The sequence below is a fragment of the Amyelois transitella genome, chromosome 25 (assembly GCF_032362555.1).
Source record: "Amyelois transitella isolate CPQ chromosome 25, ilAmyTran1.1, whole genome shotgun sequence".
Classification (NCBI taxonomy): domain Eukaryota; kingdom Metazoa; phylum Arthropoda; class Insecta; order Lepidoptera; family Pyralidae; genus Amyelois; species Amyelois transitella.
The window spans coordinates 2,648,879-2,667,967 of NC_083528.1; the positions used below are offsets into that span (position 1 = coordinate 2,648,879).

The 19,089-nt window shown below is 35.0% G+C and overlaps 1 protein-coding gene across 1 annotated transcript in view; it reads left to right on the plus strand.

Annotated features, from left to right (window-relative positions):
• The first annotated feature begins 8,137 nt into the window (after positions 1-8,137).
• Positions 8,138-19,089, plus strand: part of LOC106138039 (uncharacterized) — a 65,046-nt gene continuing 54,094 nt past the window's right edge. The window contains exon 1 of the mRNA XM_013339021.2: positions 8,138-8,410. The gene's annotated coding sequence lies outside the window, so the exon portion shown is untranslated. The remainder of the gene's footprint in view (positions 8,411-19,089) is intronic.

Here is a 19,089-nt window from a genome sequence, read left to right on the forward strand (position 1 = left end):
TAATACTTTATTGTTAACTAAAGGAGTACATTAAAAATATAAAACAGTAGTAGTGGAATCACTTCCAGCCAACCTGACAATAAGAGGATCGCATACAAAATTTAGGTAAAGGTGAACAATAGTTCATCTACGAGGTATGATGCTTAAGATTTAAACAATTATATACGTTAATATATAAATAAAGTAAAATATATTAACATGTACCTTGGTAAACTAAATTTAATTAATAACCAGTTCAAGGCTCGTGAAAGAATTTATTAAGATTATTTTAAAGAAATTACAAGCAGGGGACAATTTTGTATGAAGAGGCAGTTGTTATTAGTATTTTCTCTTTTATTTCATAGCGTATTCCTGTTTAAATTCATAGAAAAGGGAATTCGTGAATGGTTTGTCATGTTGAGAGTATGGATTAATATGTAGGGAGAGTGCAAATGCTAAGTTAAACGGGGAAGGCGTAGACGAACTTACTTAAATCAAATCGAGAAAGTTCTGTTCATTTTAAACATCAATTTTTAAAAGCGAAACATTTCACCATAGGTAATAAAAAATCTGATGCTTTGGAAGCGTTGTAAAATCAAAAGATATGACAATAGTTACTAAGTAATGTTCGAAATGTCACATGATAATGAATAAAAATTATGAATTTGAATTAAAATTACAATACAATTAACATTTAACTCAATACTTTAAAACTATTTTAATGACGAACTTATAAAAAGTTCTTACGAAAAATTTATCTATAATTATCAATTCCATTAAAATAGAACACAAAACTTATCTTTTACATAAAACTATCTTTAAATAGCACTAATATAAAGCCGAAAAATACTTATTGAAGGCTTTGCATTCTAATTAACTTCTGAATACAAACCTCAATATAGAAACCTTGAATTCAAGTTTTGGAGCAGGAAATTGGATTTCGGAATGATACCGTCTCCAGAAAAGGTACAAATAATAGGGGTGTGGTTCATTGAATGCCTATTAATTTTGTTACCATGGTAACACCGTCGGAAATGAGAGCCCTCAGTGAAATACGATTTTCATAAAATGTCAAGCACCGAAAATAATTGACGAAATCAGTAAAATATAAAATTAAATACTTTTTATAAATGAAATTTATTATTAACTTTTTATAAATACTTAAAAGAGAACTTTAACTGACTGATTGACTGGATTATCAACGCACAGCCGAAATCATGCCGAAACCGTTGGTAGATTTGAAATGTGCCATGTAGGTGCTAAGATGAATTTGTTGTAATTTTCGCGGGAACGAAACTTTGCGTCATTTTTTCGATTCACGGTAGCGTAATCTAAATTGACTTCCATGGACCACCAATATAAAAAGATATAGAAATCAAACTCTATGGATACCAAAGCAAAGTCTACCTTTGTATAATCTCTGTTTTTTGTTTTGTATGTTTTACCCTTATGGTGCAATAAAGAGTTTTATCTATCTATCATAGATTTTGACTTCTATATCTATGGTGATATGAAGCCGCAGAATGAATAGTGTGAGCTAGTTACTTCATTTCCCGCGTAGATTGTGTTCTATTTTCAATTTTGAAATTGATTGTCCGCACTCTTTAATATAATATTTAAAAATAAAGACATTAAATCAATTCAGAGTAAATTTTATTCATATAAAAAATCTATTTGTCATTCTATTTTGCTTTTAATAAAAAAAAAAAAAACAAAAAATCTAAACCAAAAAGTAATACTTTTCCTATGTTTAATATTATTCTGTAATGTTCTGTGTAATAAAGACATTAGAAGAAAAAAAAACACAAGAAGTTAACTTACGGAATGACGGTCTTCTAATTAGGACACCCTTCGCCCCACGTCAATCTGACCCGGAACAGTTCTTCAACGAGAGATGAGCTGATGAGGGTGCAATTACTGGTGGAGGTATGAAAGGAAACTTCTACATTCTACTTATTTAAAATTTCAAGAGTCCATATTAGGTTTCATGAGAAGTACATACATACAATCACGTCTTTATCCCTTACGGGGTAGAAAGAGCCAACAATCTTGAAAAAAGTGAAAGACCATGTTTATTTGAGTTTAACAGCTTGGTTGCCCATTGCCTTAAAGAAGAATTCTAAGTTTATTTACCTATTCTTTATTCGACTTTTGCGACATCCATGGGAAAGAAAAAAAAAGGGGAAGAGTTAGAAATTTCACATAAACATCAAAATAAAATAAAGTAAAGAACTGTGTATAATAGTTTTCTTTTATTTTGTAGAACCGTTTGTATTAAACTTAGTGCTTCTCCCGTAGGATCTAGAAATTTCGAAAAAAAGAAGCCTATGTTTGAATATTTTAAACACAATGACCTATTCGTTAATTAATATTTTACTATATAATATTTTTTTTTTGGTGGAAAACTACAAACAAAATCAAAATTTTTATTCATACTTCATATCGCTTGATAATTGTCAAAACGTATGGTTTAACAACATTGGTTGACAAATAAATTACTTAAAACTAAGTTTACTGCCGCTTCCAAGGCATTAGTGCAGAAGAAGCGGTAACAAACTGCACTGCAGCATTTTCTTCAACAACGTCAACTTCACAATATCAATTAAACTTAGAATAGAATGTGGACGAGAGAATACATTGTTAAGATTTACATATATGGTAGACAATGTAGCAGTAAGTTTGTCTTTTGTTCAGTCTTAGTGTACATAAATTTATCACATCTCTATTTCTTACGTGGGAGACAGAGCCAACAGTGTCCATGTCGATGTCGACTAAAAAGGCCATATTTACCTAGATGGCTTAATGATGGAATTCAAATTCATAAAGCAATACGTTGTTAGCACATCGCCTTCTCTTATATTTTATCAAACAACATAAACATTGTGAATTATATTTTATCAAACAAGACATTTTCATTAATTATGTAATATTATACGCTTACCTTTGATAAATATAACTAGTCAAATAATCCTACTAATACTATAAATGCGAAAGTTTGTATGTCAGGATGTCAGTATTGATGTTTGTTGCTCTTTCACGCAATAACTATTGAACCGATTACGTTGAAATTTGGCATGTAGGTAGCTGAAGACCCAGAATAACATATAGGCTACTTTTTATCCCGGAGTTCCCGCGGGATTGATAGGGTTTCCATGCGGACGAAGTCGCGGGCGAACTCTAGTTCTAATATATGTATATTGTAACAAATTTCGTCTAAATTCCCGCTTTGTACGCTCGCTGGCGGAATGCTTCGAATTGCGCTGACAATTTCGGAAATTCCCGCATTTTAGTCGACTGCCGATGACGAGGTAAATATTTTTTTATTGTGAAATAAATCTTATATAACTAATATTCCTTACTCATTATTAATGTTTTAATGTTTTATACAATTATTTACATATTCACCTAAGCTAATATGTGGAAGGGAAGAAATGAAAATGAATGAATGTTGACTAAGCAGATATACAAGGAGAGTGTGGAGGGAAAGGTCGGAGTGGGAAGACCTAGACGAACGTATCTTGATTTAATTAAGGACGTCCTGGCGGGGTCAGGCCAAGAGTACCCGTAACGGCCGAGCTTGCATGAAGAGAGTTATGAATGTGGATGAAGCGAAGGAAGTATGCAGAGATCGTGGCAAGTGGAAAGATGTCTCTGCTTACCCCTTCGGGAAAAAGGCATATGTTACTAAACTGCAGAGCGGATTCTGTTGATTTTTGAGGTGTTCTTCCACATTTCTATATTCTACCACATGGACACAACACTTTTGAATGCAAACAGAATTTTTCAAATCGGATTAAGATATCGGAGAAATGCTGTAACATATATGCAAAAAATTGCCGGTTTAATATTTAAAAATAAACCTGATGAAATAATTAGGTTTTAAGTTTAGGACACCGGATACGGAAGTCTTCATACTGTCTGTCGTAACCTACTGTATCTACGTCGACAAATTTGCGACTAAAAAGGGTTCATTAATTCCAAATATTGTTTCAAATGAATAAACGTGAAACCAAATATTTCGATCAAAATCCCTTTTTTACTTCGACGTCATTATATAAACACGATATCAGCATAATTCTATGAAACGCCGTATTATTGAATTCTATAAATACCATTTTAAACATTATAGTTCCTTTGAATCGAGGTTCTGATCAATTCAGAGAAATTTGTCAGATTAATATTGAGAATAAGCTTATTTATTAGCAAAATTCCGAGTAAATTTATAAAGATCTATTGATTACGATTTGTCCATTAATCTTTTAAAAGGAAAAATAAGATTATGTGCAATGACACTTGAAATTATGAATCTTGTGCAATGAACTGATAAGCTTTACTCCAACCATTAAAAGCAGGAAGCGGAAATATCTCCATTTTATAATATGCTATTCTAGCCAGCAACGTGGAGAATTCAGCCGGCACGCCAAATTGATTTTCCATTTGTTCAAGTTTGTGAATGGCTGTGTGTAAAATATAGAATGTACAGAAGAATGGAATGCAGTCATTTTATGCCTGACGTCTATTTTGAGGGTCAGGAGGTCAGATGGGAATCGCTTTGTGTAAGAAACTGACTCGCTAAATCCTGGATCATGGTCAATAAGGCGCACCCAGGTTCTTCCCCATCCAGAACTTAGGATGTAACAGGGTCTAAATGAGGAAGAAGATTATACTCCTAACGTTGTTGGTCGGTCAAGGTTATGTTATCATCTCTCTATAGAGGAGATCTTGAAGTAAGTAAGTCAGGCTTTTACTCGAAGCAATGTTAAAAAGGGAGTTCTCTGAATATGTAATTCTTTGCAATATTTTTTTCATAAAAAAAAACGGTTAGCAATTAAACTAATGTACTTACAGTCATTGATGTATGTCCGCGAAAGGATTTGAACCTGCACTCCGATTCTGCTACTTTATATTAAGCAGTAGTGGATCTTAAACACATTGGAGCCTTCTGGTAGTCTACAAACAAATTACATTTGACACTAGCGACCCGACCCGGCTTCGCACTGGTAACATTAATACATTTAAACCTTCCACTTGAATCCCTTAATCTGCAGCAAAATTTGTTGTGTAGTTTTAAAGATCTTCGCATTCATCCTACTATAATAATATAATATTATAAATGCGAAAGTTTGTTAGTATGGATGTTTGTTATAATATCACGCAAAAATTACTAAACCGATTACGATGAAATTTGGTATGTGGGTAGCTATAGACCCAGAATAACACATAGGCTACTTTTTATCCCAGAGTTCCCGCGGGATTGATAGGGTTTCCATGCGGACGAAGTTGCGGGCTTCTTTATATATATAAACATATGGACAGACGCAGGAAGACACTTTGTTTTGTACTATGTAGTGAAAATGAAGCTGTAACGCATTAGTTTCGTAGCTGAAATGGCTTGGTTGTCGCATTCCTATAAGGAAACGGTAAATTCCGTTATCTTCGATTACCGATGCTGTTTGAGATGGGTACCTTGACATTCCACGACCGATCTCAATTCCACCATTAAGCCATATAGCTTAAAGTGGCCTTTCATTCTTATCGAGACTCTGTCTTCCCCGCAAGGGACTGAAAGGCCATGTTCAGGAGTATGGCTTTCAGATGGTTCAGTCTATCTCTTAGTTGCTTCTTACAACATCAATGGGAAAGATAAAGAGTGGTTATGTTCTATAGTGGCGGAAACCACACGGGTTAATAAACTACTCTAAAGATTCTAAAGTTCATACCTTATGGAATAAAACGTACCTAAAACGTAACGGTGCCGTGTGGTTCCCGGCACCAATACAAAAAAGAATAGGACCACTCCATCTCTTTCCCATGGATGTCCTAAAAGGCGACTAAGGGATAGACTTATAAACTTGGGATTCTTTTTTTAGGCGATGGGCTGGCAACCTGTCACTATTTGAATAGTGGCCTATCAGTCTTTTAATTACTGTTGGCTCTGTCCACCCCGCAAGGGACATAGACGTGACTATATGTATGTAAGTATGTGTGTATAAAACGTATAATGTCGACTGTCATCTGCCCTTCAATCTGTTTAACCTTAAACTGAATTCGTGTCGATTTCCTTACACTTCACTTTGTTCCCCTGTGAATGGGTGGGAATTTACGAGTGGCACATCAAAAAAATCTTTTGTTAGTCGTTGTAGCAGTACGTGGGCGTCGAATGTCAATAAAATACAATATACTCAATGGGTTAGGCAATTTATGGCATCACAGTTCTTTATTTAACCCTCAGTGCGGTCTTTGAGCTAAAAAAACACAAATAGAGCACCTATTTGGCCTTTTTTGATCCGTAATTCATACATACATATGGCCACGTCTATATCCCTTGTGGGAAAGACAGAGTCAACAGTCTTGAAAAGACTGATCGGCCACGTTCAGCTATTTGGCTTAATGATTGAATTGAGATTCAAATAGTAACAGGTTGTTAGCCCATCGCCTAAAAAAGAATCCCAAGATTGTAAGCCTATTCCTTAGTCGCCTTTTACGACATCCATGGGAACGAGATGGGGTGGTCCTATTCTTTTTTGTATTGGTGCCGGGAACCAAACGGCACATCCGTAATCATTGTTTTTAATTAAGTAATTTATACTTCATCACATTCTAGTAGGATTTACATACATACATATAATCACGTCTATATCCCTTGCAGGGTAGACAGAGCCAACAGTCTTGAAAAGACTGAATGCGATTTAACTGAGCCAAAAGGTGACGGAGGTCAGATGGGAGTCACATCGTGTAATAATCTGACTCAATCAAACGTCAAAGACCAACTCGATCACAGAGGCGAAGATGTAGCTGGGACTAACGTCAGGACGAACAAGAAATGTCAATAGTCACAAAAAAGACCACAGGAACTGTGATAGGTTGTTAGTTTATCGAGTGAAATAATAACATACATGGACATATATAGTCACGTCTATATACCTTGCGGGGCAGACAGAGCCAACAGTCTTGAAAAGACTGAAAGGCTACGTTCAGCTGTATGGTTTCATGATGGAATTGAAATTGAAATAGTGACAGTTTGCTAGCCCTAGCGCTTACAATAGCAATCCCAAGTTTGTAAGTCTATCCCTTAGTCGCCTTTTACGACATCAATGGGAAAGATATTGATCGGTCTTATTTTGTCGAAAATAATAAGATTCTTGGAACTTTAAATTACCACTACAGCATCAAAAGCCTCAAAATCTTGGTATATTTTTTGGTACAAACTTTGCAGTCCTACAGGACTTTGTTCAATGATATGGAAAGGCTCCTCAGTATATTACAGTTCATGACGCAAACAAAGACCGCCCTTATAATTGAGAATTCACATGGAACTTTCCACAAAACTAAACACGATACATCACTAAATAATTTAATTGATAGTCTTTCAACTGAAGAAGTAATAGTTTTTAGCATTTTGAAAATTCCGGCACCCAAGTGTGCAGGATCAATTGATCTTACACCTACTCTATAAGGAAGGAATGTAGAAAAGCTGTTTAAAGGTGTAGGCGGGAATGTGTAAGACGTTGTGCTAGTATTTTTATTTATTTTTGCTATCCTCAAGAAAATAGGGATAAAAACTTTCAGACATTTCTCCCAATAAAGTCGATTGCGAAATTAAAAAAAAGACTGGAATGTAAACTATAATTCTACAGAATTAGTAAAATATTTTCCACAGAGCAGAAATAAATGCCTGCCACGTTCCACACTCTGCGGTTTCAGCTCAAACAAAGATGAGCGTTTTCATCTATCTAAAAGCAACTCATGAATATTAATTAAGTAAATAAAATGTCGGTCACGGAAGGGTAGCTAATTAAGAAATTAGCATTTACCAGTTTATTCATAAAAAAAACTTATTTATCAATCGATAAACACACGTCACCGTTAACGAAAACATTGTTAATGGCTGTCTTGAGAGAACACGAAGGGCCACATATTAAATTCGGAAAGCCCCAATCAAAGGTACAATTACGGCCGCCTACAAATTCTTCCTGACATCAAGAGCCCGAGTACGTGAGCAGAGCTACCTCCGCGCCTATACAGCCTTCTCTTTCGCACTTCCTTTAACACACATAACGCCTTTTCGTTTTCAAAGACACCCACTCTCAGCCAGCTACACCTACGTCGCTACCCCTGTTTTCATTCCACATTTCAGTCTAACCCTCGACGTCTCCGGGAGCGCGCGGCATCGACAATAACTAGCTGTAAATTTAAAAAAGAATTCGGCGACCATCACTTTCGGGAACGCGTTCGATTTTCGAATATCGAATAACCAGCGATGACTTTTTGACGTTTAATTTTTTTTTAAATATCGCGGCAACGGCGTTCTGTCTTCCAAATTGACGACAATAAATTTTGACTGAATTATTGATACTGTCTGATAATATTAAATAGAGTTAGGGGTGTGTGTTTTCGTGGCTAGACCGGGAGATCACTGCAAGAACAACAGGTGAGCCACTTGCTATGTTCTGGTATTTCTTACGTCTTTTTTACATTTGTATATCAAACTTTTTGCTGGGTTATGCAATAATAAGTTGTAAAAACTTTTTACGCACTTGCATTTTTTGTCAACCTTTATAAATTATCAGTATTATACTTTTAGCGCCAATATTAAATAAGTATAAGTATTAATCGCATTAGAAAAATTTATTTATTGACCATTCAGAAATATTCTGAAATTTTAAGCAAATGTTAAGAGATAATAAACGCATATTTTATACATGTTTTTTTGTGTTAATGATATTAGTTATAATTAATTTGTGTTTATGTTATAAAATTTATTAGGTATAAAGGTTAAGTCCTGGAAGATATTACCCCCACAGATGAACAAAGTTATTTTTGACTCTAAAATTCCGACGGGAAGTACTATGCCATAACATTATTATTGTATTGCTAATAATTGGTAGAATCTAAAAAACTGAGACCAATTAGGTCAGGCTTGAAATCTATTATAATATTTGTCAAATCTTTACAGTTACCTCTTATATTATTTACAGGAAACATATTGTGAGGTCTTACTTCCAATAATATATATACAAACACATAATCACGTCTTTATTACTTACGGAGTAGACAGTAGCCTCGAAAAGACTGAAAGGCCATGTTCAGCTGTATGGCTTAATGCTGGTATTGAAATTAAAATAGTGGCAGGTTGCTAGCCCATCGCCTAAAAGAAGAATCCCAAATTTTATTGCCTTTTCCCTCGTCGCCATTTACGACATCCGATCCGACATAAATATTTTGTTAATAAAATAAAAAAATATTTAAGTATATGTTTTAGTACAAGGTATTGGTCGCGGCTCCGCTCGCGTGAAAAAAAACTTTACATCTTTCTCCGCACTGCATAATATATGCATCTAAAATTTCACGGACATCGGTTACTTATTTACCTGTGAACAAACAAACAATTACAACTTTCATAATTAATATATAATATATAGTAGGTATGGATTGTAAAATGTACGAAATATTCTTTAAATGAAAATCTTTGGCACAATATTAAATTGATTTCTGCTCAAATACAATATTTGAAAGATCGAACAAAGTTACAATCTTTTTTTTTGAATCTTTAAAATTGAAAGTGATATTGGTTCATTTGTAATTCTGATTCCGAAAAAAATTTGCAATTGAATTGTCAATTCGTGTCAAAGGAATATTTCTGTCTTTGACGATATTGATATGACTCGAAATGAGGATATTATTGAAAAGGGAAAATCTATCTAAACTTTTATTGATATTTTTCAATGTTTAGCTGCCATGATGGCCTGGTAGCTGAACCAGCTGCTTTTCTTCCCATACAAATTGTATAAATCAATCAAGGGAAAATTCGTAGATTTTCAACGATAAAGGAAAAAGAAAAAGGGTTAAGTATTTTTTTTTAATAATGCATAAAATGCAATTTTATTATATAGATAGGCATATAAACTTGGGATTCTTTTTTTAGGCGATGGGCTATGGCAACCTGTCATTATTTGAATTTAATTCTATCATTAAACCAAACAGCTGAACGTGACCTATCACTTTTCAAGACTGTTGGCTCTGTCTACCCCGCAAGGGATATAGACATGACTTTATGTATGTATATTCGCAACTTTAATCACTGAGCACTTAGTTTGACCGAAAAACCATCATTATCATTGTAAGTCTTTTCAGCCAGGAAAGAGATTGAGTGTTCAGTGTCCAAAAACCCTCATCGATCAAAGGGCTTACCATATGACATTGAAAATATGTACATTAAATTACTTAGTGTTTTTCGAATATTCTAACGAAAACAATTCTACATACATACATAAAATCACGCTTATTTCCCGGAGGGGTAGGCAGAGACTACATCGTTCTACTCGCCACGATCTCTGCATGTTTCCTTCTCTTCATCCACATTCATAACTTTTTTTATGCAACCTCGGCGGATTCGGGTATTCTTGACCTGACCTTAAAGCTAGGACGTCCTTAATTTAAGCCTTTCCACTCCGACCTTTCCCTCATTAATATCCTTGCATATCTGCCTAGTGACCCTGCTTTCATTTATCCTCTCCACATTACCAAACCATCTTAACATACCCTTTTCTATTCCTGTTACAACATCTTCTTTCACATCACAACATTCCCTTATCAAAAAAAAACTATTCTTTTTAAATTTAATCTTGTTTCCATGTGGTCTGTTAGTGAAGGAACATAGTACAACCAGCTGATTCCCTTCCCGTGCAGTTGTAAAAGCCAATTAAAGGAAAGGCTCAATTTGGGATTCTCCTTTTAGGCGAAGGGCTAGCATCCTGTAACTATCAGGCTCTATACTACGGACTCTGTCTATCCCGTAAAGGACAAAGACGCAATGCACGTCTATATATGTACATAAGGCAGCAATTTACAATAAGCAGAAAACTCAGCAGTCATTCAGCTTCTATGAACTATTAAAAAACTCCTCTGTACCCTCTACGAAATTGCTACGAGGCGCCTACGAATTTGCTACGAGTCGACTATGAACTTGCTACGATGCCTCTACATACTTACTACAAAATCCTACTAATATTATAAATGCAAAAGTTTGTGAGTATGTCAGGATGTCAGTATGGATGTTTGTTACTCTTTCACGCAAAAACTACTGAACCGATTGCGATGAAATTTGGTACGTAGGTATCTGAAGACCCAGAATAACATATTGGCTACTTTTTATCCCGGAGTTCCTCCTTGATTGGGTTTCCATGCGGACGAAGTCGCGGGCGGCCTCTAGTGAAACATATATAAAAATTTGAAGGCACATGAATCTTGTACTCCAGGAGTCGCTCCCGTGGAAACTTAAGAAAAATAATGGTTGTTTCACCACGGATCTTAAATTATGTTCTCAAAAAGCGGTTTAGCCATGTAAGCGTAACAGGTACGCCTATTACGCTAATAATTAAATAGAAAAAAGGTTCCGTGTGGTTCCCGGCACCAATAGAAAAAAGAATAGGACCACTCTATCTCTCTCCCATGGATGTCGTAAAAGGGGACTAAGAGGTATGCTTATAAACTTGGGATTCTTCTTTTAGGCGATGGGCTAGCAACCTGTCACTATTTGAATCTCAATTCTATCTTAAATCCAAATAGCTGAATGTGGCGTATATGTATGTCTAGGTTATAGACAGACTTAAGTATTTTCGCATTTATAAAATTAGTTGGGATTGGGATAGGAAAAGATATTGTTACAGTATCTTTAAGTCGTAAAGAATTTAAAAAGTCCTAACATCCAACATCAATGTAATTTAAAAGACAGCCGTTAATTACAATTGTATGAATAATGGGCACTCCCAAGGCCCGCTTTACAAATTTGGGGATTCACGGTGAGAGGATCCCGAGGGATTACGGGAATTTAAAAAGCAACACGGCTCGTCATTCAGACTCACAATCGTATTGTTCCTGTATTTTCAGTCGCATAGTATACGTATTGTTACAGAATGTTATCTGAGGACATTTTGTTTTGTTGTGGACATTAAACTGTTAATTTACGAGATTAATATTAAAAATAATAAGATAATTTAATAATATAACAATTTTTATAAAAAATCTTAAATATGTAAATCTCGTTTTAAGAAGTGAATTCTTGATGCTTTCAGGTAAGAAATGTATTATTCCTGATGCTTTCTGCTGTGTAGGTACATGATTTTAAATAAAAAAAACTGGCAGAAAACTTAAAAATCTGATCACTGTCTACTCCTCTGGGAAAGAAGAGTGATTTTATGTATGTATATATGAAAACAACAAGATAAGTTAACTTTAAATTCGATTTATATTTTCTATAATAAAAAAGTATATCACGTTTTTATCGCACGCTATTTCGGTTTTTATTATGATACGGCTTATAAATTTTTTCTTTTTTACAATTTCCTGCAAAGTTCAATTTTTGTACTTGTGGCCAAAGTAGTTTTGTACTATTATTTAAGTAAGTATTATTTTATTGCAGAAACAAATTTTAACGTGAATACTATAAATGATAACTGAAGAAGTACATTACAAATATAAAACAATAGTACAGTACAAAAGCGGGCTTATCCCTAAGTGTAATATTTTTCTTTTTTTTGTTACAATGGCAATATTTAATTGGAATCCAATGTTCAATATGAAAGCAAAACAACACGTTAGTATAAAAATTTTGTCAAAAGAAAATCTCTTGGTTGACTGAGTTGATATACCGTCATCAATATGCTGTGGCTGCCTACGGTGACAAATTAAATCTGGCCTTTTTCCATTGTCTCGCTCTAATGGAGTTTTTCTTGTTGTTTTATAGCAGATTAAACGTTGAATCGTTGGTTTAAGGTGCTTTTTTGTTCATAATTTGTGTTTGTGTGTAACTAACTTAAACACAAACTAACAATTTCATACAAATTAGTGGCAGTTATTATAAAATATAGTATTGTAGTGTTATTATTCTAAAACTTGTTTCTTTTTTACTTCGGGCTTGTTAATTTATTAATAGTAATTCTCATAAACATATTATCTCTTTTGGGGTAGATACTCGTAGTCTCAAAAACAATGTGCCGTGTGGTTCCCGGCACCAATGAATAAAAGGAAAGGACCACTCCATTGTACTGCGTTTGTTCTCGTTCCCATGCATGTCGTTAAAGGCGACTATAGGCGCTTATAAACTTGGGATTCTTCCCATAGGCGATAGGCCAGCAACCTGTCACTATTTGAATCTCAATTCCATCATCAAGGCAAAAAGCTGAACGTGGCCTGTCAGACTTTCAAGACTGTTGGTCTGTCTACCCCACAAGGATAGAGACGTGACCATATGTATGTATGTACATATGTTGTTTTGTGCTATTAATGGTTACCGATTAAGTCATTTTTGACTTAACTAAAACCAAAATAACATCGCGTATTTTGCGATACACACTTTTTTTTTAAACCATGTTATTGGCTGGCATTTTGACAAATCCGTAGTTTGACATATACACATATCTATATCTATCACGTCTGTGTGCCTTATGGGCAAGACAGAGCCATCAGTTTCTAAAAGAAAATCCACGTTTACCTGGATGGATTAATGATGAAACTGAGTCTGATATAATGTAATAAAGTTCACATCGCGAGCTAACTATCGTATCTAGGTTAATCTTAAACCCGATTAGCGATATAGCGCAAGGCAATCTTGTTTTAGAATATACTTGACTAGTTAAGCTGAGCAGTATATATCCACATTAAACGCTAATATCATTTTTTGCCGTGTGGTTCACGGCACTCTAAAATAGAACCACTCCATCCATATCTTTTCAAAGGATGTCGTTAAAGGCGACTAAGGGAAAGGCTAACAAACTTGGGATACTTCTTGTAAGCGATGGGCTAACAATCTTTAATCTATTAAACCAAACAGCTGAAAGTGGCGTTTCAGTATTTTCAAAACTGTTGGCTTTGTCTACTCCGCGAGAGATATAGACGTGATTATATATAGGTACATATGTATGTATGTACCTTTTTTAAGTTTCCGTAAGAATTTCAGAAAATCATTTACTATATCTACTTGTCACGATTATTCGGTTCTTTAAACTAAAGAATAAAAAATTACAATCCTACTACTATTATAAAGGCGAAAGTTTGTATGGATGTATGGATGTTTGTTACTCTTTCACGCAAAAACTACTGAACCGATTACCATGAAATTTGGTATGTAGGTAGCTGAAGACCCAGAATAACACATAGGCTACTTTTTATCCCAGAGTTCCCGCGGGATTGATAGGGTTTCCATGCGGACGAAGTCGCGGGCGGCCTCTAGTGACCATATAAATCTTAGTAATAAGGAGAAACTAAGGAAACATTTTTGATTCTGTAAGACAAAATTTTTATCATATGCAGCGAAGCATTGCGTCGGAAGGTGCAATTCGGAACACGCAAATATGTGAGAGAGTCTTTAATAAAAAAATTATAAATAAATGAAACAAGTGCCGTGTGGTTCCCGGCACCAGTACAAAAAAGAATAGGACCACTCCATCTCTTTTCCATGGATTTCGTAAAAGGCGACTAAGGGATAGGCTTACAAACTTGGGATTCTGTTATTAGGCGATGGGCTAGCAACCTGTCACTATTTGAATCTCAATTCTATCATTGAGCCAAATAGCTGAACGTGGCCATTCAGTCTTTTCAAGACTGTTGGCTCTGGCCCGCAAGGGATATAGACGTGACCGTATGTATGTATGTATGTATGTATGTAAATAAATGAAAGAAATCACGTGGCCGTTCTCATCAGTAAATCCCTATATTTTACAACCTCCATTCCGAATTCTGCGGGATCGTGTGACATGTGCTGAGGTCATAAACCCATCTTTATACAACCTTAAAAACTTGGGCCAATCCGATCCCGCGTTTTATAGTCGAGACAGACCCTTTTGCATGGATATATATTTTATTTGCTGCTTATTTCGGCTAAAATTCAAAACTAGTGCCTAGAGATTCAAGTAGTACAGGTTGCAAGCCCATTGGTCAAAAAAAGAATCCTAAGTTTATAGCCTATCCCTTAGCGGCCTTTAACGACAACCGTGGGAAAGAAATGGCGTAGTCCTATTCTTTTTTACATTGTTGCCGGGAACCATACGGCACGAAACCAAAAGTTACGACAGTTATTATGTTTGAGATGTCCCATAATAATGAATAAAAATTTTGTATTTTAATACAAACTTCCATCAAATATATTGAGACGAGAAAACGTCTACGGATCGTGTGTTAAACCACATGTGGACTTATAGAACAAATATCTAAACATCAATACTTCGGCAAATGGGAAATAAGCGGATTACACACACGGGTTCGTTTAAAGGCCATCGCACACTGCACCGACGCGACGCCGACGATTCGACTCAAGAATTAAAAGCTGTTTACCTGGTAAGTAGTCTTTGATGGCAATTCTTACGAAAATAGTATATTTTATGTACCTACTCCAACAGAAGTATGTGGGCGTAATAGTTGTGACAAATCAGTTGTAAACATAAAAAAAATGATCTACAAACTCACACTTTGTATTAGGTCCCACATTTATGGCACTTCGTAACTATTTATCTCTCATTTATATCTTTTCTTTCTTAGAAGGACTTAGTTAATAATAATAGATTTGATGAATATCTATAGTTATGTTTAGTATGGAGTCATGTTTTTTTGTGGATAAGTAAATTATGTCGATGTCGTGTTGATCTCACGAGCGAAGGGCTTTATACGCTCGCATTTATTGATAAAAGGAAAAACTAAGCAAAAATAACTAAGAGGATATGGGAATAGCTATTAGTAATATTTTTATGTTGACATTGATTTGAAAGCTATAAGTACATTTGAAGTTTCTTTGATGTATTATTTATCAGTTATCGAAAACAAGTTATTTTTACGAGACTACCTAAAAGTGAGTGTTGTTTTTTTTTGGATTGAAATAAATGATATTAGTTTTAGTATATAATAAATTGAAAGTAAAATAGGACAAAGCCACGAGAATCCCTAGTAATAAGAAAGGTTGAGACTTTTTGTCTGTTTCGTTTTTACGGCTTTAATGTTTGGTGTGACTTCGATTAAATTTAGAATCCTACTACTATTATAAAGGCGAAAGTTTGTATGGATGTATGGATGTTTGTTACTCTTTCACGCAAAAACTACTGAACCGATTACCATGAAATTTGGTATGTAGGTAGCTGAAGACCCAGAATAACACATAGGCTACTTTTTATCTCAGAGTTCCCGCGGGATTGATAGGGTTTCCATGCGGACGAAGTCGCGGGCGGCCTCTAGTACATATATAGTTCTTCCTCTTCTTCTTATTCAGGTAATACACGAAACGAATCCCGACTGACCTCCGCAAGATTGCTAGTGGAACCTTACCCAATTAAATAATAGTCACAGTTGCACTTGATGAAAGAAATGAAGAATTAAAATATTACCTTTTCTGAATACTTAACAATAATATTAAATATCTAATAACAACAAATATTTTTGCGACTACCATAAGACTTTGTTAATATAATGGATGATATAATAATAAAATATAGTGTACACCATGTAAATAATGGAACAAAATATAAGTGAAACTTTTAGTCCAACTCCGGCGAAGCAAAAGCAGGTATTATATAAACGCGTAAATGAGTAGACATAACTTCTTCCATGATTTGCAGATTCAAAATACGGGTTGTTAACTCTAAAGTTTCAGAGAAATGTCTGGATTTCTGCCTCTACAAAGGCACAAAGCTGCTCTGAATCGCTGCACTTATCCATTATCTGAGTTCGTAAAAGCTAAGCCGGGATTTGAGTTGCTTAGTTTACGTAATAGGGAATAGCGAAAATAAAAAGAAATAGATTACAACATCTCCCTTTGTGAACTCAGTCGTGCTTTGAACACGTAATTTACTCGTATCTGAACACAGTACAAAGTAAGTTCCAAACAATTCGCAATTTTGCCCGGGTTTTTTACACATATACATATATGACACGTCTTTATTCCTTACGGGGTATACAAAGCCATCAATCTTGAAAAGAGTCGAACGATACACTCACCTTTGTTTTTGTTATCGAAGGGGAAATCTTCACTCGGGAGAGTGTGGGACTCCTGGCACCTTATATAATAAAGGATGACTTAGTAAATATGATTGACATTCAAATAGTCACAGAAGAATCCCAAGTTTAACACGCAAGCACAGGAATTGAAGCAGCTAGCCACGCAGTGTTTTTAATTGCCACTAGACCAGCAAGGAAGTGGCATTTAGTCGCCTTGTACGACGTCAATGCAAAGAGGTGGCCAATCCACCTCTTTGCATTCCTTTTCTAAAGTGCCGGGGACCACTACATACATAGGTCATTACATAGGTTATTTATACCTGACTCTCATATTCATAATTAAACCATTCTATAGCTTAACTCGTCTAACCCGAAAGACGTGATATGTGTGTATGTATAAGACTTAGAGCCAGCTTCATAAGCTAGTAAGTATCTCCTAAGTAATTAACTGTGTTGTGTGAAAATATTCTTATAATCCGCTTAGTTCGGCTATTAACTTATCGCAAGCACTCGTCTCGTGTTTGTTAGCGCTTAGCGCGAGTAGTTAGCGCAGCGTTTGTCAAACTTTATAGGTTAATTAGAGGACGTCCGTGTAAAGCGAAAAGTCTCGATGATTCCCGTTCCCGCGAGAATTTTGTGGAAATGTTTCTTTGTGAATCTAAAGACCACATAATAAAACTACATGCCAAATTTCAAGTTTGTAGACCTGCTTGGGCTGCGCATTGTTTGTCAAAATTTCAAATTGGCCTACCCGATTTGAGTTTATTATTAGGTTTTACTGTGCCCGAAAAACATATTTCGTAAGAATAATTACCGACCTTTATAACGCTATATAAAGTTGGAATAAATGATATTGTGCGATTCTTCCACAATAAATGATTAATAAAGTTTAATTTTGACTTTATATCGTCTACAGTTTGAGAAACAGTGTATCAGCGTTGAGTGCTCTTAATTAAGTTAGCGGTTAAGTGCATCGCGTTACATTAATATGTTGCTGAGATACATTTATTTATTTAGTTTTATGAAAGAATATATGTATATGTATGTTGTTAAAATTGAAAGCGAAGTTGTGGGTAGCAATTAGAGTTTATTTAGTTATGCGTGCGTTAACTATTTTGTTTGAGACTGCTTTACTGTTATGTTGGTTACAAATGTCATAATACATAATACACTTTATGCCGTGTGGTTTTCGATACTCTAGAATAAAACCACGCCATGGATGTTGTAAAAGGCAACTAAAGGATAGGCTTTTAAATGTGGGATTCTTTCATGGGTATGGTATTATTCGATGGGCTAGCAACCTGTCACGAATCTCAATTTTGTCATTAAGCCAAGCGCCTGAACGTGGCCTATCAGTCTTTATTGAAGACCTTACCTCTCAAGGGATATAGACGTGATTATATGTATGTATACATCACGCCTCTTTCCCGTTGGAATTTAGGATTGGTAGGCAGATAGTATTTCTTTTACACTACCAAATTACGCGCTTACTTTTTGCGTCATTCAAATTCGTCAAGCAAAATTATTTTCATGCAAGCCCGCCGGGTAAGGGTACTTTTAACCTTATGATACCTACGTCAAAAATTATTTATAATGTGTGTACTTTATTATAATATATGCTCACAACAGCTGTAACATTAAGTTTAACGTAAATAAAGAATGAATAATTGCTTAGTACATGACGTGGGAGGCATGTAGGCGGGAAAAGCCTTTTCGATTAAATTTGTAACGAAAATTATTCCATGAAATATTGTTTTACAAGATCGTAAAAATTTTTCTCTGTATTCTGAAAAGATGTAAAGGTGATTGACATTCTATAGAACGCAGCTGAAATATTGAATTTGACTAAGTAAAAAAGTATTTATTTCGTCACCGTAGGCACAGAAAAATTACAAAAAATGTACAAAATATTGGTGGAGACTGGCGTCTGTTAAAGACTTTACTCACAGCGGTTGAAGAAGAAGTACATACAATTTATAAGTAGAACAATTTTTTTAGAAGTAAGTATTACAAATGTCTCGATACTCGTATATTTATAAATCTCCGTTTGAAGTATTTAAATTGTTTACTTACTCCCTGCATAGCTTCAACTTGCGGGAGTATGCCCTGAAGGCTGGCAGCATTGCCATA